We start from the raw sequence: 27,395 nt of genomic DNA, 5'->3' as shown, positions 1-27,395 counted from the left end.
AATGTCCATCAACAGATGAATGGATAAAGAAGTTGTGGTACATATATACAATGGAATACTACTCAACCATAAAGACAAATGCATTTGAGTCAGTTCCAATGAGGCAGATGAACCTAGAGCCTATTATACAGAGTGAAGTTAAGTCAGAAAGAAAAATACAAATAACGTATAGAAAGAAAAGTGAAAGTCACTCAGTAGTGTCCGACTCTTTGCAACCTCATGGACTATACAGTCCATGGAATTCTCTAGGCCAGAATACTGGAATGGGTAGCCTTTCCCTTCTCCAGGGGATCTTCAAAACCCAGGGAGCAAACAGATCTCCTATACTGCAGTCAGATTCTTTACCAGCTGAGCCACAATCGAAGCCCAAGAATATTGGACTGGGTAGCCTATCCCTTCTCCAGCAGATCTTTAAATATTATATACTGACACATATATATGGAATCTAGAAAGATGGTATTGATGAATTTATTTTCAGGGCAGCAATGGAGAAACAGACATAAAGAACAGACCTATGGCTATCGGGGGAGAGGAGAAGGAAGAGGGTGAGATGTATGGAGACAGTAATGACAGCTTATGGTGATCAGTGTTGGATTCTTGATCTCCAAAGAAGAAGATTTAGCTTTGGGACCAGGCTTGATCACTCAAGAGCTTTTGTGTAGCAGAGTTTTATTAAAGTATGAAAAGGGACAGAAAAAGCTTCTGACACAGACATCAGAAGGGGGATGGAGAGTGCCCCCCTCGCTAGTCTAAGGGAGTTATATACTTTTTAATTGGTTATTACAATAAATCTAAAGAATGTCTCAAGGTTGTAAAGATCTTACTAGACCTACTCACATACTATTCATTTTAAGATAATAGGATTAGTCAGAAGGTTTTCAGGAAGAAGAAACTGTCCTCAATCAGGACACATTGTTGCTATATAATCCTTAGTACAGAGTTTAAACTGAGTTGTTTGTTGTGTAATCATCAGTTCCCGACTTAAAGAAAACAACATTTTATGTAACTAAGACTAAGGAACTAGAGGGAAAAAAAAAAAGATGTTTGTCCTTTTCTCCTCCTTGAGAATTCCAGACCCTTTTTTCCTCCTCGGGGACCCTGGACTTCTTATCAACCTGCTTATTGACTCTCTCAGTAACATGGAAATTTACAATTCAATATGTAAAATCAATAGCTAATGGGAATTTGCTGTATGACTCAGGGAACTCAAACAAGGGCTCTGTGACAATCTAGAAGGGCGGGATGGGGAGAGAGTTTCAGGAGGGAGGAGACATGGGTGTATCTATGACTGATTCTTGTTGATGTATGACAGAAAAGCACAAAATTCTGTAAAGCAATTAACCTTCAATTAAAAAATAATAATAAAATGGCATAAAAAATAAAAAAGAAATGCACAACATGTTTTAAAAAAACCTGCTAAAGAGAAGAGAGCAAATAGCATTTCAGAGAGAGTTGTGGATGGAAGGAAAGGGAAAAGTCATCTGGTCTTAAAAAAATGTATCTGTTTCTAAGCAGCCATGTTTTAGCTTCAATGTATTAGGGAACATTAGAAAACTCAGCAGTGGTCACAGGACTGGAAAAGGTCAGTTTTCATTCCAATCCCAAAGAGGGCAATGCCAAAGAATGCTCAAACTACTGCACAATTGCACTCATCTCACATGCTAGTAAAGTAATGCTCAAAGTTCTCCAAGTCAGGCTTCAGCAATACGTGAAGAGGAACTTCCAGATGTTCAACCCGGTTTTAGAAAAGGCAGAGGAACCAGAGATCAAATTGCCAACATCCTCTGGATCATCGGAAAAGCAAGAGAGTTCCAGAAAAAGATCTATTTCTGCTTTATTGACTATGCCAAAGCCTTTGACTGCGTGGATCACAATAAACTGTGGAAAATTCTGAAAGCGATGGGAATACCAGACCACCTGACCTGCCTCTTGAGAAACCTATATGCAGGTCAGGAAGCAACAGTTAGAACTGGACATGGAACAACAGACTCGTTCCAAACAGGAAAAGGAGTACATCAAGGCTGTATATTGTCACCCTGCTTATTTAACTTCTATGCAGAGTACATCATGAGAAATGCTGGGCTGGAAGAAGCACAAGCTGGAATCAAGATTGCTGGGAGAAATATCAATAATGTCAGATATGCAGTTGACACCACCCTTATGGCAGACAGTGAAGAGGAACTCAAAAGCCTCTTGATGAAAGTGAAAGAGGAGAGTGAAAAAGTTGGCTTAAAGCTCAACATTCAGAAAATGAAGATCATGGCATCTGGTCCCATCACTTCACGGGAAATAGATGAGGAAACAGTGGAAACAGTGTCAGACTTTATTTTTTTGGGCTCCAAAATCACTGCAGATGGTGATTGCAGCCATGAAATTAAAAGACGCTGACTACTTGGAAGGAAAGTTATGACCAACCTAGATAGTATATTGAAAAGCAGAGACATTACTTTGCCAACAAAGGTCCGTCTAGTCAAGGCTATGGTTTTTCCAGTGGTCATGTATGGATGTGAGAGTTGGACTGTGAAGAAAGCTGAGTGCCAAAGAATTGATGCTTTTGAACTGTGGTGTTGGAGAAGACTCTTGAGGGTCCCTTGAACTGCAAGGAGATCCAACCAGTCCATTCTAAAGACGATCAGTCCTGGGTCTTCTTTGGAAGGACTGATGCAAAAGCTGAAACTCCAGTACTTTAGCCACCTCAAGCGAAGAGTTGACTCATTGAAAAGACTCTGCTGCTAGGAGGGATTGGAGGCAGGAGGAGAAGGGGACGACAGAGGATGAGATGGCTGGATGGCATCACTGACTCGATGGCTGTGAATCTGGGTGAACTCCAGGAGTTGGTGATGGACAGGGAGGCCTGGCGTGCTGCAACTCATGGGGTTGCAAAGAGTCGGACACGACTGAGCGACTGAACTGAACTGAACTGATATGCTTTTTGATAAATGGCACTGCACTTAAATATTCCCTCAAACAGTTGTATTTCTTTAGCCATTAGCAGTATGTTCTATAATTAAAGCATCATAAAAGATCCTGGATTAAGAGGCAGGGAAGGAAAGTCAGGTGTCAGCCACTTAGTTCCTCATGTTTGGAGCAGCATATACCACTGATGGTACCCCCTCATCCTCTATAATAGCCCACTTTACTTTATATCTGAATACCACTGGCTGAATCAAATCTATCACTTCTTTGCTACTTTCTATTTAAAGATAAATAAATAAGGCATAGGTAGCACTCTATTTTTTAATGCTTTCCTCTTTTAGAAACTGATACAAAGCCTTCCAACTTGGAAACATATTCAGGTTTCTATTTCAGATACTTTCATGTTTCTACAGTCAACAAATTCTTCAGTGGCACTGATCTGTGTACAGTGATTTATAATCCTCTTTGGCTACTCAGGTCTTTATCACACATATGAATAGGACTGATGTTACTTTTTTGTACTGTGAATGTTACCACTTTTTTTTTTTTTTTTTTTTACTTCCTCTTTCCCCTCAAAATCATTCAGGTCACTTACTTCCTGCTCCACTTAAAGAAAAATGTTTGCTATTTCTTTAAGAAACTTGTTCAGTTCAGTTGCTCAGTTGTGTCCGACTCTTTGCGACCCATGAATTGCAGCACGCCAGGCTTCCCTGTCCATCACCAACTCCCGGAGTTCACTCAAACTCATGTCCATCAAGTTGGTGATGCCATCCAGCCATCTAATCCTCTGTCGTCCCTTTTTCCTCCTGCCCCCAATCCCTCCCAGCATCAGAGTCTTTTCTGATGAGTCAACTGTTCACATGAGGTGGCCAAAGTACTACAGTTTCAGCTTTAGCATCATTTCTTCCAAAGAACACCCAGGACTGATCTCCTTTAGAAACTTGTGGTTGCATGCAAATACATAGAAACCATTTTTCTCTTACAGAAAACCTAAACTCTCAAATATCGCAGGAACTTTTAAACTGATCCATAAATAGGAATCTCAAAAGTAACATTTCCAGCTTACTTTGTTTAGAAATATCTCCAAAGAGTTGGACACAACTGAGCAACATACACATGTGTGTATACACACACACACACACACACCAATTTACATTCTCACCAACTGTTTGCAACAAATTAAGGAGTATTATGCAAAAAGAATGGTAGATGTTCAGTAAGAACCATGAGCTTCATAGCAGTTTATCTCTCCTTAATTTTATCCCCTCACCTCAGTTCCATGCTAGCCTTTTACAGTATCAACCTATGCTACAAAGCTACAGTAATCAACACAGTATGGCACTGGCAAAAAGACACAGTGATAATGGAACAGGACAGAAAGCCCAGAAATAAACCCACATGCCTATGTTCAATTAATCTATGGCAAAAGAGGCAAGAATATACAATGGAGAAAAGATAGTCTCTTCCATAAGTGATGCTGGGAAACTGGATATCTACATGTAAAAGAAATCAGAACACTCTCTAATACCATATACAAAAGTAAACTCAAGATGAATGGAAGACCTAAATATAAGGCTGGATACTATAAAACTCCTAGAGAAAAACACAAGGAGAACACTCTTTGACATAAATCACAGCAATAATTTTTTCAGACCTATCTCTTAGAGTAATAGGGGCTTCCCAGGTGACACAGTGGTAAAGAATCCACCTGCCAATGTAGGAGATCCAACAGATGTGCATTCAATCTATGGGTTGGGAAGATCTTCTGGAGTAGGAAGTAGCAACCCAATGCAGTATTCTTGCCTGGAAAATTTCATGAACAGAGGAGCCTGGTGGGTTACAGTCCATGGGGTCACAAAGAGCTGGACAGGACTGAGCAATTGAGCTCACATACCAAGAGTAATGGAAGCAAAAGCAAAAATAAATGATGGAACCTAACCAAACTTAAAAGATTTTGTAGACCAAAGGAAATTGTAAAACCTATGGAATAGGAGAAAATATTTGCAAATAATGTGACTGACAAGGGATTAATTTCCAAATTATACAAACAGCTCATATAGCAAACTACCAAACAAAACAAAAACCCCAAAACTATCCAATCAGAAATGGACAATAAACTTGAACAGGCATTTCTCCAAAGAAGACATCCAGATGGCCAACAGTCACATGACAAAATGCTCATCATTGCTAATTATCAGAAAAATGAACATCAAAACTACAATGAGGTATCACTTCACATTAGTCAGAATGGCCATCAGCAAAGTCTACAAATAACAAATGTTGGAGAAGGTTTTAATAAAAAGGAACTCTATTATGCTGTTGGTAGGAATGTGAATTGGTATGTGTGTGTGTGCTCAGTCATGCTCAGTCGTGTCTGACTCTTTGTGACATTATGGACTGTAGCCCACCAGGCTCCTCTGTCCATGGGATTCTCCAGACAAGAATACTGGAGTGGGTTGCCATTTCCTCCTCCAGAGGATGTTGCCAACCCAGGGATCGAACCTGTATCTCTTGAGTTGGCAGGCAGATTCTTTACCACTGGAAGAAAACAATGGCTACTATGGAAAACAGTATGGAGGTCTGGGTTCCTTAAATAACTAAACACAGAATTACCATATGACCCAGCAATCTCACTTTTTGGCATGTATCTGGAGAAGATGAAAACTCTAATACAAAAAGATACATGCATTTCAATGTTCACAGCACCACTATTTACAAAAGCCAAGACAGGAAAGCAAACAAAATGTCCGATGACAGATGGATAAAGAAGATGTGGTACATATATACAATGGAATATTACTCAGCCATAAAAAGGATGAAATAATGTCATTTGCAACAACACAGATACTGCATAGATCTAGAGATTATCATACTAAGTGAAGTAAACCAGGAAGACACATCATATTGCTTATATGGGGAATCTAAAAAAAATGATACAAATTAACTTACATACAAAATAGAAAAAGACTCACATACATAGAAAACAAACTTACAGTTACCAAAAGGAAAAAAGGAGACAGAATATAGGAATTTGGGACCAACATATACATACTATTATATATAAAATAGATAAACAACAAAGCCCTACTGTATGGCACAGGAAATATAATGTCTTGTATATAATCTACAATGGAAAATACTCTGAAAAATAATACATGTAAGAATGACTGAATCACTTTACTGTATACCTGAAACACTATAAATCAACTATACTTCAATAAAAAAAAAAACTGACCTTGAATCTTTAAAAAAACTAAAAAACAAAACACAAAAAACCCAGGCAGAGGGAAGTAAATTAATAAAGATTAGAGGGGAACTTTATGAAATAGAGTACAGGAAAACAATAGAAAAAAATTAAAAAAATTGAAAATTGAAAAAAAAAAACTGGCTCTAGGAAAGACCAAAAAAAAAACCAAAACAACAAAACACTCAAAGGACTTAGCTAGATAACCAAACAAAAGAAAGAGACTGAAGTTACTATGTTAAGGACTTTAAAAGAAGCATGTCACTATCACTCTTAGAGGAATAACAGAAATTATAAAGGTATACTATGAATAATTATATAGCAATGAGTTAGGTAGAGAGACAAAAACTTCTGAAACTGACTCAAGAAATAGGAAGTCTGAATAGATATATAACAAGTAAACATACTGAATTATTAATCAAAAAATTCCACAAGATAAGCCTGGGCTCAGGTAAGCTCAGACTTTGCTAGTAAATCTACCAAATGTTTAAGAAAAAAAATTATTACACATATTTCATCAACTGTTTCAAAAAAGTAGAAAAGGATGGAATATGCCCCAAGTTATTCTATGTGATCAGTAATATCTTGATAGCAAAACCAGATGAAGACATGACAGGAAAAGAAAACTATGGCTGAATATCTCTGATGATTTATAAATGCAAAAATCCTCAACAAAAATACTAGCAAACCAAATCCAACAAGATATAAGAAGGATTATACAGAAACTGACAGCACTCTGTAACAAAAGTGCAACTTATTCCCCAGGGATGCAAGATGAATTCAACATATGAAAAATCAATGTAATAGGCTGTATTAACAGGATAAAGGACAAAAACGACACAATCATCTCAACAAACCTAAGAAAAGAATTTTACAGAAATCCAGCAAGCATCCTTTCACAGTAAAATATTTAGCAAACTAGGAAGAGACAGAAATTTCCCCAAAAATGCTATTTACGAAAACCTCACAGCTAACATCATACAGAATGCTTTTTCTTGTAAGAACACGAAGAAGATAGTAACACTCTTGACATTTTTATTAAATGCTGTATAGAGGTTTTATCTAGGGCAATTTAGGCAATAAAAAACATTCAGATTAGAAAAAATAACTAAAAGTATCTACCTGCATAGCATGTGATCGTATATCTTAAAAAATCCAAGAAATCAACTAATAAATAATCAGATCTAATGAGCCAGTTCAGAAAAGGTACAGGACACAAAATCAACTTTTTAAAAATTATATTTCTATACACTGTACTAAGTCCCTTCAGTCCTGTCTGATTCTTTGTGATCCTATGGACTGTAGCCCACCAGGCTCCTCTGTCCATGGGGATTTTCCAGCAAGAATACTGAAGTGGGTTGCCATGCCCTCCTCCAGAGGATCTTCCTGACCCAGAGATGGAACCTGCATCTCTTGTGTCTCCTGCATTGGCAGGCAGGTTCTTTACCATTTGTGCCCCCTGGGAAGCCCCTTTCTATACCCTAGTAATCAACAATTCTAAAATAAAATTTAGATGACAATTACATTTACAAGAGTACCAATAAAATATTAAAAATAAATAAAAATATAAAATTATCACTAATAATTGTAAAACTTTTCAGAGAAATTAAAGAAATTAAATAAATGAAAATACATCTCATGCTTATGGGTCTGAAGACTTGATTAAGATGATCTACAAACTCAACCTATCCCAGCACAATCCCAGCTGCTACTTCTACAGAGATGAAAAAAGTGATCCTAAAATTCACACGAAAACATAAGGAACCCAAAACAGACAAAATGATTTTGAAAATAACAATCTTTCTTTAGCTGATGAAAATTTTCTGAACTAAAACAATGTGCAATGCTGAACATGCTAGAAACCTCCCTGTCCCACCACCCGCCCCCTAAATTGTACACTTTAAAAGGGTGAACTTTTTGGAATGTGAATTCTGTCTCAGAGATGCTATTTTTATGAAAACCTGTAGCATTCATGTCAGGTGAAACATATTGATGGTGTAGAGATTAGTTTATTTTCCTCATATTTCTTTCATACTGAGAGATATTGGCATATTTATGATTTATTTGGAGAAGGCACTCCAGTACTCCTGCCTGGAAAAGCCCATGGACGGAGAAGCCTGGTAGGCTGCGGTCCATGTGGTTGCTAAGAGTCGGACATAACTGAGCGACTTCACTTTCACACATTGGAGAAGGAAATGGCAACCCACTCCAGTGTTCTTGCCTGGAGAATCCCAGGGGCGGGGAAGCCTGGTGGGCTGAAGTCTATGGGGTGGCACCAAGTCAGACACGACTGAAGTGACTTAGCAGCAGCAGCAGGATTTATTTAGAATGATTGCTTCAGAATTATTTTCTAGAAAATAATATCCAATGTCTGAGTTCAGAATAATTACAGTAGAAATGACTGTTTCTAAGAATTTTCCAATTTGGTCATAATAAGCAACATTTACCAGGTGATCAATACTGGTCTTGCAAATGTTCTTCAATGGAACAGTGATTTTAAAGATCTTTTTTTTTTTTCTTTTAAATTTTATTTTATTTTTAAACTTTACATAATTGCATTAGTTCTGTCAAACATCAAAATGAATCTGCCACAGGTATATATGCGTTCCTCATCCTGAACCCTCCTCCCTCCTCCCTCCCCATACCATACCTCTGGGTCGTCCCAGTGCACTAGCCCCAAGCATCCAGTATCGTGCATTGAACCTGGGCTGGCAACTTGTGTCTTACATGGTATTTTACATGTTTCAATGTCATTCTCCCAAATCTTCCCACCCTCTCCCTCTCCCACAGAGTCCATAAGACTGTTCTATACATCAGTGTCTCTTTTGCTGTCTCGTACACCGGGTTATTGTTACCATCTTTCTAAATTCCATATACATGCGTTAGTATACTATATTGATATTTTTCCTTCTGGCTTACTTCACTCTGTATAATAGGCTCCAGTTTCATCCACCTCATTAGAACTGATTCAAATGTATTCTTTTTAATGGCTGAGTAATACTCCATTGTATATATGTACCACAGCTTTCTTATCCATTCATCTGCTGATGGACATCTAGGTTGCTTCCATGTCCTGGCTATTATAAACAGTGCTGCGATGAACACTGGGGTACACGTGTCTCTTTCCCTTCTGGTTTCCTCAGTGTGTATGCCTAGCAGTGGGATTGCTGGATCATAAGGCAGTTCTATTTCCAGTTTTTTAAGGAATCTCCACACTGTTCTCCATAGTGGCTGTACTAGTATGAAAATTACAAGAGGTCTTATTTTGCAAGTGTTCAAAAATGTGTACTGTTGTGACCTTCATCAACAGAAGGTCAGACTTGTTGGATTAAGACCAGATGTCAAGGCTTTTCACTCTCGGTTAAAAATCAAGGAAGCAATTTCAAGAAGTGTCCCTATTCTTCTCTGCCAGATATTAGTCTTTGTAAGATCAGTTCATCTGGACTCTTAAATTATGGATTACTGATTTTCAAAACACTAGGCTAACAAGCTTCCAAGGATAAGTATGAAATAAATATTTCACAAAGGGAGAGCTGTAGGCCTAGATCACTAATTTCAGATTCTGTTTCCCTGCTTTCTCCTCTGACTTCTTACATTAAGCAGATACAAAGAAGAAGAAAAAGAAAGCCTAAGGCTATTTGAAAAACCAGTTACCACATGCCAAAAGATTCTTTTAAGGTCTTATGTATTTTGGAGACCATACTAAAGACAGGCAAGTGTTCTGCATAGTGAATTTATAGTAGAAATAAACAACCAGGAGCTAGGTATTTATTTTAGCTCTTGATTTTCAGAAAAGATGGTACTGACCTTGAGATAATCCACTAGAAATCCTTACCATTCTCATGGACACCTGGCAACAGGATCAGTATATTTGGAGACAAGTCAGCTCATATGACATAACACTGTCTATCAGGAATACCATCTTTACCAGCTAAGCTTAGTACTATGGTCTGGTTCAGATGGTAAAGCGTCTGTCTACAATGCGGGAGACCTGGGATCGATCCCTGGGTCAGGAGGATCCCCTGGAGAAGGAAATGGCAATCCACTCCAGTACTATTGCCTGGAAAATCCCATGGACAGAGGAGCCTGGTAGGCTACAGTCCATGGGGTCGCAAAGAGTCAGACATGACTGAGTGACTTCACATACATGGTCCCTACCATTAGGAATGAGCACCAATAAGCAATGCCAACTGAAAAAAAGACTCCCTTGTACTAACATGGATGGGAGACATATAAACAAAGGTACATATCTGAAGGGATAACTCAGATGATGCTTGTGATAAGGATGGGAGTTTTGTGAAAACTTATGTGGTATCAATCATAAAACTGGAAAGCTATTCAGCTGTCACTTACTGAACATTTCCAAGTTGGTGACACATTGTTAAGATTTATCTGGGATTTGTTACTAAGATATGAGATTCTAAAGTCCATACAATTAATCATAATTCTATTTGCCTCCCCAAAGTAAAAATGAATTTCATTCAGTAAAGAGCTCTATTAGAAGGACAAAAGGAGAATTTTCTTTGATTGCTTTTTCCAAACAACTATCAATATTGTATATAATATTCTGTGATTCTACAAAAATGTATTAACTTCCTGCTATGTGCACGGAATACAGTCTTTAAAATACTATATAATGTGGCTGAATGGAAAAATGCATAGGTGAGAAGTCAGGGCAGGGGTCTTGTACTGTATCATTTGCAGTATTTTGAATTAGTTTGACTTCATTAGGAGGATCTTGTTACAAATAGGTTCATTACCAACTATCAAATTCTCTGAATGAAAAGAAAAATGATCATATATCTGTACCATGATGATTTTACATATAAATATTAATAATCTTGTACTCACTCAGATCATTACATAATACAGTCATTTTTCAGTTCAGTTGCTCAGTTGTGTACGACTCTTTGCAATCCCATGGACTGCAGCATGCGAGGCCTCCCTGTCCATCACCAACTCTCGGAGTTTACTCAAACTCATGTCCATTGAGTTGGTGATGTCACCGAACCATCTCATCCTCTGTCGTCCCCTTCTCCTCCCACCTTCAATCTTTCCCAGCATCAGGGTCTTTTCAAATGAGTCAGCTCTTCACATCAGGTGGACAAAGTATTGGAGTTTCAGCTTCAACATCAGTCCTTTCAATGAATATTCAGGACTGATTTCCTTTAGGATGGACTGGTTGGATCTCCTTGCAGTCCAAGGGACTCTCAAGTCATTTTTAGATAACTTTTCAAACACAGCTATGGGTCTTCTACTAGCATGTTATCAGATCAGATCAGATCAGTCGCTCAGTTGTGTCCGACTCTTTGCGACCCCATGAACCGCAGCACGCCAGGCCTCCCTGTCCATCACCAACTCCCGGAGTTCACTCAGACTCACGTCCATCGAGTCAGTGATGCCATCCAGCCATCTCATCCTCTGTCGTCCCCTTCTCTTCTTGCCCCCAATCCCTCCCAGCATCAGAGTCTTTTCCAATGAGTCAACTCTTCGCATGAGGTGGCCAAAGTACTGCATGTTATAGGGGACACTAAAAAGAAATCAATAGGCTTATAACTAATTATCTTGTAGAGTAATTACTGAATACAAATTAGATGGTTGACAATGTTTATGTTACCATTTTAGTTTTTTTCTATCCCAATCTGTAATATATGCTAGGTAAAAAATTAGAAGCTCAAACTCAGGCCTAAAATTATGTTCAGCACAGAACAAAAATACCACATCTGTCCTTAAAAACCCTTTGCAGATTAAAAAACACACCACGTGCATAGTAGAAGGAGTCAGGTTTTATCTGACAGACTTGTTTTAAGAAGTCTGACCTCTGGCTGCCTTTACATTACTGCAACTTAACTTTTCATGTAGAAAGTGTCCAGCGTACTTTTTTTTCCCAAGCAAATTTCCTTGTCAAAACTACAAACGGACATTTGATCAAAGGTCAGTTCTTTCACTGTTTGATAAAGAAATTTCTATTTCATCTTCAGCGATCAGGCCAGTTTGAGAAAGTGTTACCTGACAGAGAAATCACTGATGCATTTCTTTCTGGCCCTCTTTAATTTTTTTCTGCCTCCTACCTTTTCCCTTCTTTAAATTTTCTGGGTATTTAAATATGTTTTCACTTTTTAATGATACTTAAAATAGCTGTGGAAGGAATCTGAGCTTTGCTTGTTAACCGAGGTCCAACTGCGGGTAGATAACACCTAGTAACTTAGAGAATAACTTTTTTATCAGCAGTATTTCATGCTTAACTCAGAACTTGTGTATTGATATGCCTAGAAATGGCAAGTAGTTACCTAGGGCCGAATAAGGACTTTTCCCCCTAACCAGTATTATTTTTTAGTTTAAAATGAATTTAATTTTTTTAACTAAAGTTTAGCTGATTTAAAGTGCTGTGTTAGTTTCAGGTATATAGCAAAGTGATTCAGTTATACACACACATACTTATATATATATATATAATATATATACACACACATATACATATTCTTTTCTAGAATATTTTCCAATATCAGTTATTACAAAATATTGAGTATACATTCTCTGAGCTATACTGTAGGTCCTTGTTGATTATCTGTTTTATATTCAGTAGTGTGTGTGTTAATCCCAAACTCATAATTTATCCCTCCCACTCCCTTAACCTTTGATAACCATAAGTTTTCTATGTCTGTGAGTCTATTTCTGCTTTATATATAAGTTCATTTGTATCATTCTTTTTTAAGATTTCACATATAAGCGGTGGTATGATATCTGTCTGGCTTACTTCACTTGGCATGACGATCTCTAGGTCCATCCATGTTGCTGCAAACAGCATTATTCCATTCTGTTTATGGCTGAGTAATATACCATTGTGTATATATATATGGACCATATTTTCTTTTGTCATCTGGTAATGGATATTTAGGTTACTTCCATGTCTACACATAACCCAATGTTCACTGCAGCACTATTTACAATATCTGATTATTCCTTTGTTTTTATCACTGAGAAGAATAAGGAAAAGAGAAACTAAGAAATTCTTAAATTAGTTCATATAAATATACTGTTAATATTCTGTAATCAGTTTTTCACACCGAAAACCCAGGTTGAGTTTGCTGCTGCTGCTGCTAAGTTGCTTCAGTCGTGTCCGACTCTGTGCGACCCCGTCACACAGGGAGCCCACCAGGCTCCCCCATCCCTGGGATTCTCCAGGCAAGAACACTGGAGTGGGTTGCCATCTCCTTCTCCAATGCATGAAAGTGAAAAGTGAAAACGAAGTTGCTCAGTCGCGTCCGACCCTCAGCGACCCCATGGACTGCAGCCCACCAGGCTCCTCTGCCCATGGGACCTTCCAGGCAAGAGTACCGGAGTGGGTTGCCATTAATATTTATTATATTTTCAGTTACAGATGAGAAGGTTAACTTGAGATGCTACAAGATAGGCAAAGATTCACTTGAATCTTCAACGAGACTGCTTCAGCTAGTTATAAATGGTGTAGACACTTGAAAACTTCAGTAAGTTTTTTTAAGAAATGGAACTCCTGATTATAAACACAAAAATTTCATCTGACAAAGAAGAAATTGTCAAGTGAAAATTTGGTGATCTAAGTAACACTGTACCTGTAGAATACTTCACTATTTAATAAAAAGAAAAGTGACCACTGGAAGAAAGAGACTTTGAAAGGAAACAGACTGGGTTTGAACCAGTCCTGGCACTATCTAGGTATTTGACCTGGCATCACTTAGTGAATTTTTTGAGAACTAACTTGCTGATTTATAAAATGGGATAATGACAGTTCCTTACTTAGGTACACTTAATAGATGCTGCTATTTCTCCCTTCCTTTATTACATATGGTAAGTATATACATATTTATATATATACTTATCAGTAGTATAAGTAGATAAATATATATTTATCAGTAGTAGATACATGTAATAACCAAAACAGTAATAGTGTTGTGGGAAAGCCAAGTAAAAATTTTTTTTCACCACCCATTAAGAAGGGGAAGATTAGTGAGGTAAACTAGCCTGCCTAGAGTCCCTGAGCTAAGAAGTGAGTCAAGCTTTTGTGTTCAGATCTTCTCTCTCCCCAAGAGCTCTTTTCTAGATTTTTCTCAATAGAAACTAGGAGCAGAAGGACTTTTAGAATTCCTGTGTATTAAGGAATCTGAAATCCTTCTCCAAAAAATAGTGTTGTCTACTTACCCCACCTCTATTGTTAAAGTTTTATCAATTTAGTTAATACTTGGCAAAATAAGCTGTCACTAGTTCTGTCCAATCCTATTCATTTAGAAAATCTGATTTGTGTTAACCAAGGAGAAAGTTTACTTTCATTTAGGTAAAGTGCAATGTCCTTATATTCTGTCCCCAGGATTCTAAAACCCTCTGCTTACCATCTAAATGTACCACCAATTGTTTTTAAAAACATATCTAAGGGGTCCTCTCTCAGTGGGAACATCCAGGGAGAATTCTTGACCCATGTGGTGAGTCTCAAGGCAATGTATTAAGCAGAGGCAATAAACCCATGGCCCAAAGAACTGCTGGGGTCAAAACCCTTACTTGTATCTTTCAAAGCTCAGGAATATAGGAGTGGCCATTTTTCCTTGGAGTATCCAGCTTTTTCCTCCCCCAATTTTTCCTTTATCTTATAAGGCATTCTTTCCTATGCAGATTAGAGTTTCTCCTTAGGGGAATCTGGAGAAAACTACCTACAGTTCTGGTTTCTCTTCTACAAGCTAAGGAAGCAGGGAAAGCTAAGAAAGAGACTCCCCCTGTGCTGTGACACACATCAGCTTTAGTTTTGTGGATCAGAAAAAAAAAAAAAAAAGAACATTGTTGAGGATGAGAGTTGTTTAGGACAGGAGGCACCCCGAAGTGATCAGCAGTTACTAAGGTCACAGGTGGAGAGAAGCGGGAAATCCACCTCCTCTTGGATGTTCAGGGTGAAATTAATCAAGATACTGAAATAATAGGGTCAGTAGATGCCGATAGTTAATGGTCAATGGTCCTGCCACACTAATCATCTTTCTTTTGTTGGATGTCCCTGCCTCAGGTGAGCTGAGGCTCATTGTGAGTCTACGTTTTTCAAAGCTGAATGGCAGTTTCCCCGCTGCACAGCTTCCCTACAGTCAACATCTCCTGGAAGGTTCAGTTCAGTTCAGTCGCTCAGTGTCCGACTCTTTGCAACCCCATGAATCGCAGCATGGTTAAGAACAGCATATTGGTTTGCGGAACTCAGTTACGGTTTACTTTTCTAGTCCCTTTTGTTGTTGGGAGTTAGGACAAGAAGAACATATGTGAGGCAAAGTGGTCATTGTAATTGCCTGGGACATCTGGATGTGGGTCCCTAAGTAAGGCCACATCAAAGGCAGGCATTCACAGGATTCTGTGCTGTTTTCTTTCAGATGCTGATGATCTTTCTTACTTTTAAAGGAGCAGAAGAGGGTGGCTGCACCCAGAGCTGCTTGCAGGCTTCCTAGTCACGGGGCTCAGTAACCTTGTGCCAGATCAGCAACAATCTGAAAAGGAATACTTTCTGGAACCCCAAATCCTCCAGCCCACAAATATATGCAAGTGAAAACCAAGCACCATTTTATGAAAAAAATTACTGGTTGTGAATATCAGGAGTAACAGCGGCATTACTGCCAGTTCCTACACATGTGCTGTATTTGGTTATCCAATAGATTTGGTAAAAATTCTAGTGGGTTTTTTTTTCAATCACAGTTTTTGAGATAGAATCCAGATAACTGACAAATCTCTCGTTGGAAGTGTAGAATTCATTGTTGTTGCTGTTTTAGCATATTCACAGGGCTTTGCAATAGTCACCATAATCAATTTTAGAATATTTTCAACACCCCACATGAAAACCTGTATCCATGAGTAGTCAGTTTCCATTTTTTCTTAATCCAAAGCCCTAAGTAATTTTAAATATACTTTCTGTCACTATATAATGGGATTCCTTTCACTCCTGCCTTTTAAATCAGTGGGAAAAAATCTACACATCACAGTACTAAGAACTACGGACAGCCTTCAGACCAGGGGCAAGCACAGAAGTCATCACTAAAGAGGGTCCTGATGGAGTAAGAGCTGAGCATCTAAGAAGAAAGACTTGGATTCAAGTCCTAGTTCTGCATGGGTTGGGGCTTCCCTGGTGCCTCAAATGGTAAAGCATTTGGCTGCAGTGCAAGAGACCTGGGGTTCAATCCCTGGTTCAGGGAAGATCCCCTGGAGAAGGGAATGGCAACCCACTCCAGTATTCTTGCCTGAAGAATCCCATGGACAAAGGAGCCTGATGGGCTACAGTCCATGGGATTGTAAAGAGTCAGACACCACTGACCGACTAACACACACACTGCACAGTCTAGCTGTGTGCTTGCTGAAAAGTTAACTTCTCTGAATCTCTTTTCTCAACTAAAAAATAGGCTTGTTTTGAGTATTAAATAAGAATGCATATAAATCATTACATGTTAATTAATATGAGTATATTTCGTCTCATTATTTACAAACCTCTTTGCAGAATGGATTCAGGTTTTATAACAACAAGTGACTGGAGCTGTCACTTGACAGGTCAGTTGTGAGAATGGCTTCAGAGCAGGGGAGATGGATGAATGAGAGCTGAACAAATGACAGCAGCAAAGGCAGACTCTTCTACCAAGAACTCGGGCAGTGGCATGAGGCAGAAGGTCTCTCCAGGATGGAGAGGATATTCAGAAGGAATCAATAAAAGGAATGAGACTGGAGATGCCACAGAAAAGAGGGTCAAGATCCCAAAGACAAGCCAAGAGTCAAGGGCAGTCTGTAAACAGACATACCATATGAGTAACTGGGTAACCATTTTTAAAGTCAAAGCTAAGAAAATTAAAAACAACTGTTTTATCCTGGGTTCCCCTGAAAGTGGAGCTGAAGACAAGCTTTCAAGTGCACACGGTTTATTTGGGAAGGCGATCCCAGTGAGCAGGAGTACAGGGGAACAGGAGGGAAGTAGGGAGGAAGTTTCTATATGGGCTTGGCCTCCTCTGCAGGCACCTGGTGTTTAATTCCAAACCTTCTGAAAAAGCTCATAAAACATGTTTTAAAATTGCCTACCTAGGAGCAAAAAAAAAAAAAGAAATATTTTTCTTCTGTTTCCATTTCACCTAGGTCAAAGATAGTCCACTAGATGAACTTCTTTGCATTTCTGGGATGAGAAGATTTTGAGTACCAAGCAGGTTGCTGAGGGTACCCCATGATGTGGCATCTTAGAAACCCAGGGGCTGAAAGAAAAGGGTACAGGGCTGTGGCCCAGATGGAAAACTGTGCCACTGTACATATTAAAGCCTTCAAAGCTGGCACAGAGCTGTCACAAGTAGTGGCTGGTGACATAAGAGGTAAGGCTGAGAGGATTTTACAGTGATAGGAAGAGATGTCCCACATAGACAGTTATCATTCAACATTTATTATACATCAAGCAGTAGGGTCTAAGCTTCTGACATTAACTCATTTGATCTTCACAACCACCTTGTGAAGACAGACAAGATAAGACAGACAAATAAGAAAACTGAGGCACAAAAAAGGTAAGAAACCCAGTCAAAGTCACAAAGCTAATAAGTATCAGAATTAGGAGCCAGAATCCAGCACACAAGCTCCTAACCATTACACTAAACATCCTCTGATAGAACTGGGCTGGTTGAAGCTGGGGTAGGGGAATGACTGAGTGAATGAGTGAGTGAGTGAGTGTGTGTGTCTTTTACATTTTTCTGGCCCTCTCCCTGCAATGGTCAATAAATGACTGCTAATGAACTTGAAGTGTAATTTATTCCTGGAAAGTCTGCCCAAGACAGTCCACTAGGAAGACCCTGTAGTTATCTCCTCCCAAGGGCACACCAAAAATTAAAGCTACTCACAGAACAGCTATTTGTGTGAACAATGTAAAGACTAGCAGAAAAGAATCTCCACAACTAAAGATATAAAGAAGCAGCCTCAACATGACAGGTAGGAGTGGTAGAGATGTGGTTTAGTCACACTCTGGGGCTGGTGATTCACAAACGGGAGGAATATCACAACCGCAAAGGTCCTCCTCAGGAAGTGGGAGTCTTGAGTCCCACATTGGGCTCCCCAGACTGTGAGCCTGAAGAAGCTGTGGGCAAGCAAACCATGTGGGCAGCCATGTGGGAACCTGGCCCTGACTACCAACAGGCCAGAAGCAAGGGTGTCTGCAGGGCTGTGCAGCTGACCATGCGAGAAGCCTGCCCTGTGCACCCAGGGGCCTGCAGAGTCACATGCCACTGGGCTGTTGTGCAAGAGGCCTGCTCTGTTCTCCAGTGGACCTGCAGCCACAGCACAAAGCAGGGCATCACAGCCAAGAGGGCCCGTGGCCAGCCCTGCCTAGCGGTGCACACAATGGTCCCTGCACAAGGGTGCACAGTCACACAGGCGCATCCCAGAGCACACAGCTCCAGTGACCAGCGGGGAGCATGCTGCTGGTAACATAGGACATCTCCTACAGAAGGCCACTTTTCCAAGACTGGGAGACACAACAGACCTACTAATACACATAAACAAAATCAGAGAATTAGGTAAAATGAGGGAACAGATGTTCCAAATGAAGGAATAAGATAAAACCTCAGAAAAAGAACTAAATGATAGAAACATGCAATCTGTCTGGTAAAGAGTTCAACCATAAAATTTTCAGAATAAGACAGAGGCGGTATGGCCTTTGCCATTGGTCTTACCAATATATATTTATATTTTTGGATCTGTCTCTTTAGGAAAGGGAAATAAAAGCGAAAATAAAAGAAACAGCACTACATCAAAGTAAAAGGCTCTTGCACAGTGAAGGAAGCCATCAAAAAATGTAAAGGCAGCCTACCAAATGGGAGAAGATATTTGCAAACAATGTCTGATAAGAAGTTAATATCCAAAATATGCAAAGAACTCATATAACTGAATATCAGAAAAATAACCCAATTAAAAATGGACAGAGGATCTGAACAGACGTCTTTTTAAAGAAGACAGACAAATGGAAAAAGACAAATGGGTAGATGCTCAACATCACTAATAATCAGGGAAATGCAAATCAAACCCACAGTAAGATACCACCTCACACCTGTAGTTACTTCCTTACTTCTTCACTTGTATCCAGTTAGGGTGAAGAACTGGATCAGTAGCTCAAGGATGTTTACAAGGGTCTTTTCCCTCAGAAGGGGCGTTGACTTGCCTGGCCTTCCAGTGAAAGTAGAAGTCACATAGTCATGTCCAACTCTTTGTGATCCCATGGACTGTAGTCTGCCAGTCTTCTCTGTCCATGGAATTCTCCAGGCAAGAATCCTGGAGTGGGTAGCCATTTCCTTCTCCAGGGGATCTTCTCAACCCAGGGATGGAAGCCAGGTCTCCTGCATTTGCAGGCAGGTTCTTTACCATCTGAGCCACCAGGGAAGCTGCCAGTACCAAGGGGTTCCCATCCTCTCCCATTCACAGGTGCCCCAGTTTTCTTTTCTTCTGTGTCCTCTAGCTTCAGCGACAGCAGAGGGCAGCAGAGTTCTTTGCACAGGGTGCATTATGAGCAAAGACCCAACAGTCTCCACTGTGCATAAAAAAGCCCCCTTCAGAGAGAGATTGCTAATTAGTCCTATTATGTCTAAGATGGGACTTACAGAAATGACATATTTTCTTTCATATCTAATATATAAATGATTCAAATTTCTGAGGGAGGAGGGTCTGCATATTTGGAAGTTAAAGTATTTTTGCAACTTTGTCAGAAAAAAAAAATCAGTTTTATGTTCCATATTCTCCTTATTAAATTATTTTATCTTAATTTTTATTTCCTTCTTTCCATTGTATTTAATTTAAGAGTTTTCTGAGAAGCTGTAGGACTAGAGTAAGTTGATATTTGGTCGATTTGCATGTATTTGGCCTACATCTCATTCCTGGACTTTCAGGAATGAAAGCTGGCTCCTTGTGGTATGTAAGTCCTGAATTCATCTATACTGATTTCACTGAAAGGCAGGTGATTTTAATTCTAACTTCCCATATGACCCAGAAATAAAAGTCTGCATTAATCCATTACCATTATAGCATTGGAAATTCTCAATTAAAAAAAAAAGACATATAGAATAATTAATAACTCATTTCTGGGGGTAAATTTTCCACTCAATTTCCCAAAAGTAATTTTAAAATCCAATAGGTAGTGAGGGTGCTGGTAAGGAATTACTAAGTGTCTTGGCCCACCAGTAATTTTATTTTTTTATTTTTTTTTAAATTTTATTTTATTTTTAAACTTTACATAATTGTATTAGTTTTGCCAAATATCAAAATGAATCCATCACAGGTATACATGTGCTCCCCATCCTGAACCCTCCTCCCTCCTCCCTCCCCATACCATCCCTCTGGGTCGTCCCAGTGTACCAGCCCCAAGCATCCAGTATTGTGCATTGAACCTGGACTGGCAACTCGTTTCATACATGATATTTTACATGTTTCAATGCCATTCTCCCAAATCTTCCCACCCTCTCCCTCTCCCACAGAGTCCAAAAGACTGTTGTATACATCAGTGTCTCTTTTGCTGTCTCGTACACAGGGTTATTGTTATCATCTTTCTAAATTCCATATATATGCGTTAGTATACTGTATTGGTGTTTTTCCTTCTGGCTTACTTCACTCTGTATAATAGGCTCCAGTTTCATCCACCTCATTAGAACTGATTCAAATGAATTCTTTTTAATGGCTGAGTAATACTCCATTGTGTATATGTACCACAGCTTGCTTATCCATTCATCTGCTGATGGACATCTAGGTTGCTTCCATGTCCTGGCTATTATAAACAGTGCTGCGATGAACATTGGGGTACACGTGTCTCTTTCCCTTCTGGTTTCCTCAGTGTGTATGCCCAGCAGTGGGATTGCTGGATCATAAGGCAGTTCTATTTCCAGTTTTTTTGAGGAATCTCCACACTGTTCTCCATAGTGGTTGTACTAGTTTGCATTCCCACCAACAGTGTAAGAGGGTTCCCTTTTCTCCACACCCTCTCCAACATTTATTATTTGTAGACTTTTGGATCGCAGCCATTCTGACTGGTGTGAAATGGTACCTCATAGTGGTCTTGATTTGCATTTCTCTGATAATGAGTCCATCAGTAATTTTAGAATTAACACTTAGCTGGAAGCTTCAGTAAACCAGCAGCTTTGAGGGTGTTTTACCTGTTGGATTTATACAGTTTTTAAATTTTCATTACATTTACTTTAAAAAATCACAATTATTTCTTCATCTCTGTATTTCATGGACCAAAAAAATGGCTTAGAAAAGACCACTTGACCTTGGCATGTTGCTCATGAAAGTTAGGAGCTGGTGACTTGGCAGCTTCCTCCACTAGCTGTACTCAGTAGGTTTCCACCTAGAAACTGTTGTTTGTTGTCTCAGTTAACGGCATTTTGATTTATAACTGAATTTATTCTGAAATTACATCCTACTGTTTTGCTACCTAGTAGTTACATGGATGTCTGCTATCCTGTTCTGGTGGCTTTTATCGTGAGTGTTACATTCTCGACAAATTCTGTTTAGGAAAAACAGTTCCAAGTGTGCAGGGCCCAGAGGAGAGAAACTTGACTGTTATGTTGCAATCATAGTTATTATACCAATAGCTACTGGAAGATTGTTACTGTTTATGGCCACACAAATCAGTCTCAGCTGGGATTGTCTGGGCTTTGTCTAAATTTGATACTTAACTTTGAACTCTAAGTTTTGAAAATTTCCAGTCTCAGGAATATAACCTTAGGAAATTGGATTCTCAAGAGATGGCAGGAGATAGTGTTGAGCATGCCTTTTAGATATAAAATAGGATTAAAGAGCTTCATCCTGTTGAAATTACTTACCACTGGAGTCTCTGAATACAAATAGACTCCTAAAAGCAGTGTAGCTTAAAGCAGCCATAGAAAGGAGAACAAGAAAGGACTTCTATTATTATACATATGAGATACTGAGAAAGAGATGAGAATAAACTACAAGGAAAATATAGATGTGGGACAGACATTCCATTTTGAACGTATAAAGATAAGTCAGGGGCAAATTCTATTTTCACTTATAGTATCTCTATGCAATATGCATAAACCAACCAACTCTTACTCAAAAAACTAATTCTGATTTAAGAGACAGGAAAAAGATCTTTGCATCCTGAATTTGTCTTTGTAGTGAGAAAGAAGTGAGTTATGATCACAACTCTTACTGATAGATATGAAGTCAGGACACTGAAGTATACATTTGATAAAAAATACAATGAATATTTCTTTGTGCCAAATATGGTGCTAGGCATAGTGGATACAAAAATGAGCAGGAAGGAGAAAGATGGTCTCTGGCCTGGAGGACTTCAGTGTTTGAAGGAAGAGACAGAACAACTAATTTAATACATTTATTGAACAATCACAGTACACTATGAGAGTATGGGCAAAATGCTGCAAGAATGAGAACTAAGAGGGAACAACTCCTCGAAAACAAATCTTACATATGTACCTATTCAAAACACTTTGAAAATAAATCAGCATACCAATACACAAATACAAAGGTTACACAACTTATTTTGTAACCTCAGATTACTTCTGAGTATGATTTGTTGTTGCTTAGTTACTCAGTCCTGTCCGCTTCTTTGCAACCCCATGGACTGCAGCACACCCGGCTTCCCTGTGCTTCACCATCTCCCGGAGTTTCCTCAAACTCAAGTCCATTGAGTCAATGACGCCAATCCAACCATCTCATCCTCTCTTGCCCCCTTCTTCTCTTGCCCTCAATCTTTCCCACCACCAGAATCTTTTCCAGTGAGTCAGCTCTTAGCATCAGGTGGCCAAAGTAGAGGAGCTTCACCATCACATCTTCCAATGAATAGTCAAGGTTGATCTCCTTTAGGATGGACTGGTTGGATCTCCTTGCAGTCCAAGGGACTCTCAAGAGTCTTTTCCAACACTACAGTTCAAAAGCATCAATTTTTTGATGCTCAGCCTTCTTTATGGTCCACCTTTCATGTCCATATGCGACTACTGGAAAAACCATAGCTTTGACTATACCAACCTTTGTCAGCAAAGTGATGTCTCTTCTTTTTAATATGTTGACTAGATTTGTCACCGGAGAAGGCGATGGCACCCCACTCCAGTACTCTTGCCTGGAAAATCCCATGGACGGAGGAGCCTGGTAGGCTGCAGTCCATGGGGTTGCTAAGAGTCGGACATGACTGAGCGGCTTCATTTTCACTTTTCACTTTCATTCATTGGAGAAGGAGATGGCAACCCACTCCAGTGTTCTTGCCTGGAGAATCCCAGGGATGGGGGAGCCTGGTGGGCTGCCGTCCATGGGGTTGCACAGAGTTGGACACGACTGAAGCGACTTAGCAGCAGCAGCAGATTTGTCACAGCTTTTCTTCCAAGGAGCAAGCATCTTTTAATTTCATGGCTGCAGTCACTGTCCACTGTGATTTTGGAGCCCAAGAAAATAAAGTCTGTCACTGTTTCCACTTTTTTCCCCCATCTATTTGTCATGAAGTGATGGGACTGCATGCCATTATCTTAGCTTTTTGAATGTTGAGTTTTAAGCCAGCCTTTTCACTCTCTTCTTTCACCTTCATCAGGAGGCTCTTAAGTTCCTCTTCACTTTTTGCCACTAGGGTGGTGTCATCCGGATATCTGAGATATTGATATTTCTCCCAGCAATCTCAATTTCAGCCTGTGAGTCATCCAGCCTGGCATTTCACATGATGTGCTCTGCATATAAGTTAAATAAGCAGGGTGACAACATACAGCCTTAACATACTCCTTTCCCAAATTTGAACCAGCCTGTGGTTCCATGTCAGGTTCGAACTGTTGCTTCTTGACCTACATGCAGGTTTCTCAGGAGGCAGGTAAGGTGGTCTGGTATTCCTGTCCCTTTAAGAATTTTCCACAGTTTGTTGTGATCCACAGAGTCAAATACTTTAGTGTGGTCAATGAAGCAGAAGTAGATGTTTTCCTGGAATTCTCTTGCTTTTTCTATGATCCAACCAATGTCAGCAATTTGATCTCTGGTTCTTCTGCCTTTCCTAAATCCAGCTTGTACATCTGGAAGTTATCTTATCACATACATAACTGTATCACATACAGTTGAAGTCTAGCTTGAAGGATTTTGAGTATTACCTTGTGAGCATGAGAAATGAGTGCAACTGTGCAGTAGTTTGAACATTCTTTGGCATTGCCTTTCTTTGGGATTGAAATGAAAACTGACCTTTTCCAGTCCTATGGCCACTGCTGAGTTTTCCAAATTTGCTGGCATAATGAGTGCAGAACAGTTTTTCAGTATGATTATTTCTCTGTCATGACAGCCCTTATATGGTTGACCTTTGAACAATGAGGGGATTGGGGGACCAACCCTTGTAGCAATGGAAAATCTGCCTATAACTTACAGTTGGCCCTTTGTATCTGTGGCTCCTTTTGAATCCGCAGTTCTACATTAGTGGATTCAACCAACACAGATGTTGTGGTACTACCTCGTTGACTCTTGAAAAAAACCTGCTCTTAAGTGGATCCTCCCTGTTTAAACGCATGTTGTTCAAGGGTTAACTGTAGTTTTTATGGCTATTTGGGACTCCATTTGTGTTGAGTCACTCTAAGTCTCTCTCACAAAACAGAGTTCTCTTATTCTGGCATACCTCCATAGCACCTAACTCTGGGTCAGCATTTGACAAAAATTTTAGAGCTAAATTAAGTTTGAGTATGTTCTTATGGGGCAGATGAAATGGAAAAAGAGGTTACTCATTGGTAATATCTGAAGCAAAATTGGATAAGTACTTAAAGAAAGGAAGATTATATGTATTTAAACCCTGCATATGGTCATCCACCCAGACTCTACATTAAATACATGATTTACAACTAAAAATGTAACCTTAAAATTTCCATCACTTGATACATATTTATTAGGGTTTTATGACAGAAAATATATATCTAGTAACTAAAAAATAGAAATAAGACATTACGTATTAAGACATTTTCTTCTTAATACAAATGGGATCAGCTTACAAAGCATGTTTTATCCACAGTGGTCTGGTCTTAGGTAAAAATGTAGTCTTTAAAGTCTGCAGATTTCATAATGAGTTGTTTTTTTTTTTTTTTTTCCCCCTCTTAGAATTCATTATGACTTTTCATAGGGATAGTTGCATTTCTAAGCTTTGCTTAACTGAGGTAAAAAAAAAAAAAAAAAAAAAAGCCCTATCTAAAGTATCAGCAGGCAGATAGAGCATTTGTTTTGGGAGGCAAGGTGTCTCTCCCTGGCAACTCCCCTCCTAAACGACATCTCATAGATACATGCTGCTGCTGCTGCTGCTGCTGCTAAGTCGCTTCAGTCGTGTCCGACTCTATGTGACACCATAGACGGCAGCCCACCAGGCTCCCCCATTCCTGGGATTCTCCAGGCAAGAACACTGGAGTGGGTTGCCATTTCTTCAATACATGAAGATGAAAAGTGAAAATGAAGTCGCTCAGTAGAGTCCAACTCTTAGCAACCCCATGGACTGCAGTGCACCAAGCTCCTCCGTCCATGGGATTTTCCAGGCAAGAGTACTGGAGTGGGGTGCCATTGCCTTTTCCAAGATACATGCTAAAAAGGTCCAAATGAAACTTGGACTTCCCAAATGGTTCTGTTTTTCTAAAACAGCAGGTCTTAGACCAAAAGTTCTCCATGCAAGAAGCTGCTTGAACCACCATGTAACCACTGGCTTCCCTCTGCCCAAAGCCACAAGTAATTAACTGCCCATAATAATCACAGGACCTTGTACTTGCAGCAAACATGTGACATGAGTAACATCACAGCCTACGTGGCAAATCTCCGCTTTAAGATACAGAACCAGCTTACACAGTTTACAAGAGACGAAAAACATGAACTTACAGATAAGCACAAACAGTCCACCACTAACTAGAGACACTGGTCTCATTTTGTAGTTTTTTCCCCTCTAGGCATGGTGTTTTATAAAACTAGAGAAGATGCTATTTATTTCATGGACCCAAACTCTGTGGGTAATTTAACTTGCTAACTAGTGGAAATCATCACCCATTCAGAGCAGGCACCAACAACAATGGATTTCCAGTGAGTCTGTTACTGGCAGGATTTGAGAATGCCTCTGTTTCTGAATTCTGAAACAAAGATTTAATGAGTTCCTGCTGCTCTGAAGATACAGTATTCAAAGCTCAGGGTACCAAAAAATAAATATAAGTCTAGGTTTAAAAAAAATTTACAGTCTACTTGCAGAGGCTAGTAAGTACACAAAAATTTAACCAGTATTTGGAGACATATTTAATAATATGATAGACTGGAAAGTCAGATAGAGGAGGCAGGGATTTTTGTCTGTCACCGCTGCCCCCTCAGCTCCTAACACAGTAACAAGCTCATATTTAGTGCTCCATGAAACATTTTTTTTTTTTTTAATGAATGAGCCGCACAGGCAATGGGTATCATGGGATTCAGGGGGAGAGAGCTGCATGAATGAAGAGGTCATCAAAGGCACCATGGATGAGGCGATATGCCATCTGAGCCTTAACATACATAGAGTTAGGTGAGCTTATTAAATTTAGTATATCATTTATTCAGTGTCTCCTACATGGTGGGGTACTGGTAGGGAGGGGAGAGCAAAAACCAAATCCCTCACTGATCTAGGATGATCCTGAGAGTTTCACTCTGAGGCTAAAAGCCAGTCCTCTTTGCCAAATACTGCTTATCATTCAAAACATGTGCAGAAAACCAAAAGAGTGAAATAATTAAGAAGTCAGTAGTCTGAAAGCAGATGGTGTAGCAGTAGAAAAAGAGAGGGTACACTGTTTCTTTCTTGCCTGCCATTTCCTTTCATTTCTTGCTAAACACAGTTCAAAAGTCCTGGGAAGGGGTGGAAATGCAGAGCAACAAAAATGCTGCCCTTTTTGTCACTGTGTGCTGAAGGGATTCCCTTCACCTTTGTTTTCCAGCCTAGAGGCTGGTTATACATTAGGCACGGTCATCTGAACATCACTGTTGTCTAATGCTTAACCTCACTGCCCTCTCCTCTCTCAACCCATTCACAGCTGCCACCCTGAAGTGAACAACAACAGACACACATACACTGCTGTCTGCGTTCCCGGGAAATCAACATAGTTGTTCTTCATCATTTCTCTTGCAAATATAAAAATTACCCTGACCCTGGCCAGTCAGGATGTAACTGGGAGACTAGAAAAATAGACACCGAGAGGAGGTCTGAAATCTTTCCACCACCTGCTCCTTAAGTAGGAAAGCCATGCAAAGTGATGGGTCT

This window comes from Bos indicus, chromosome 22, assembly GCF_029378745.1.
Source record: "Bos indicus isolate NIAB-ARS_2022 breed Sahiwal x Tharparkar chromosome 22, NIAB-ARS_B.indTharparkar_mat_pri_1.0, whole genome shotgun sequence".
NCBI lineage: Eukaryota > Metazoa > Chordata > Mammalia > Artiodactyla > Bovidae > Bos > Bos indicus.
This window is presented reverse-complemented; position numbering follows the sequence as displayed.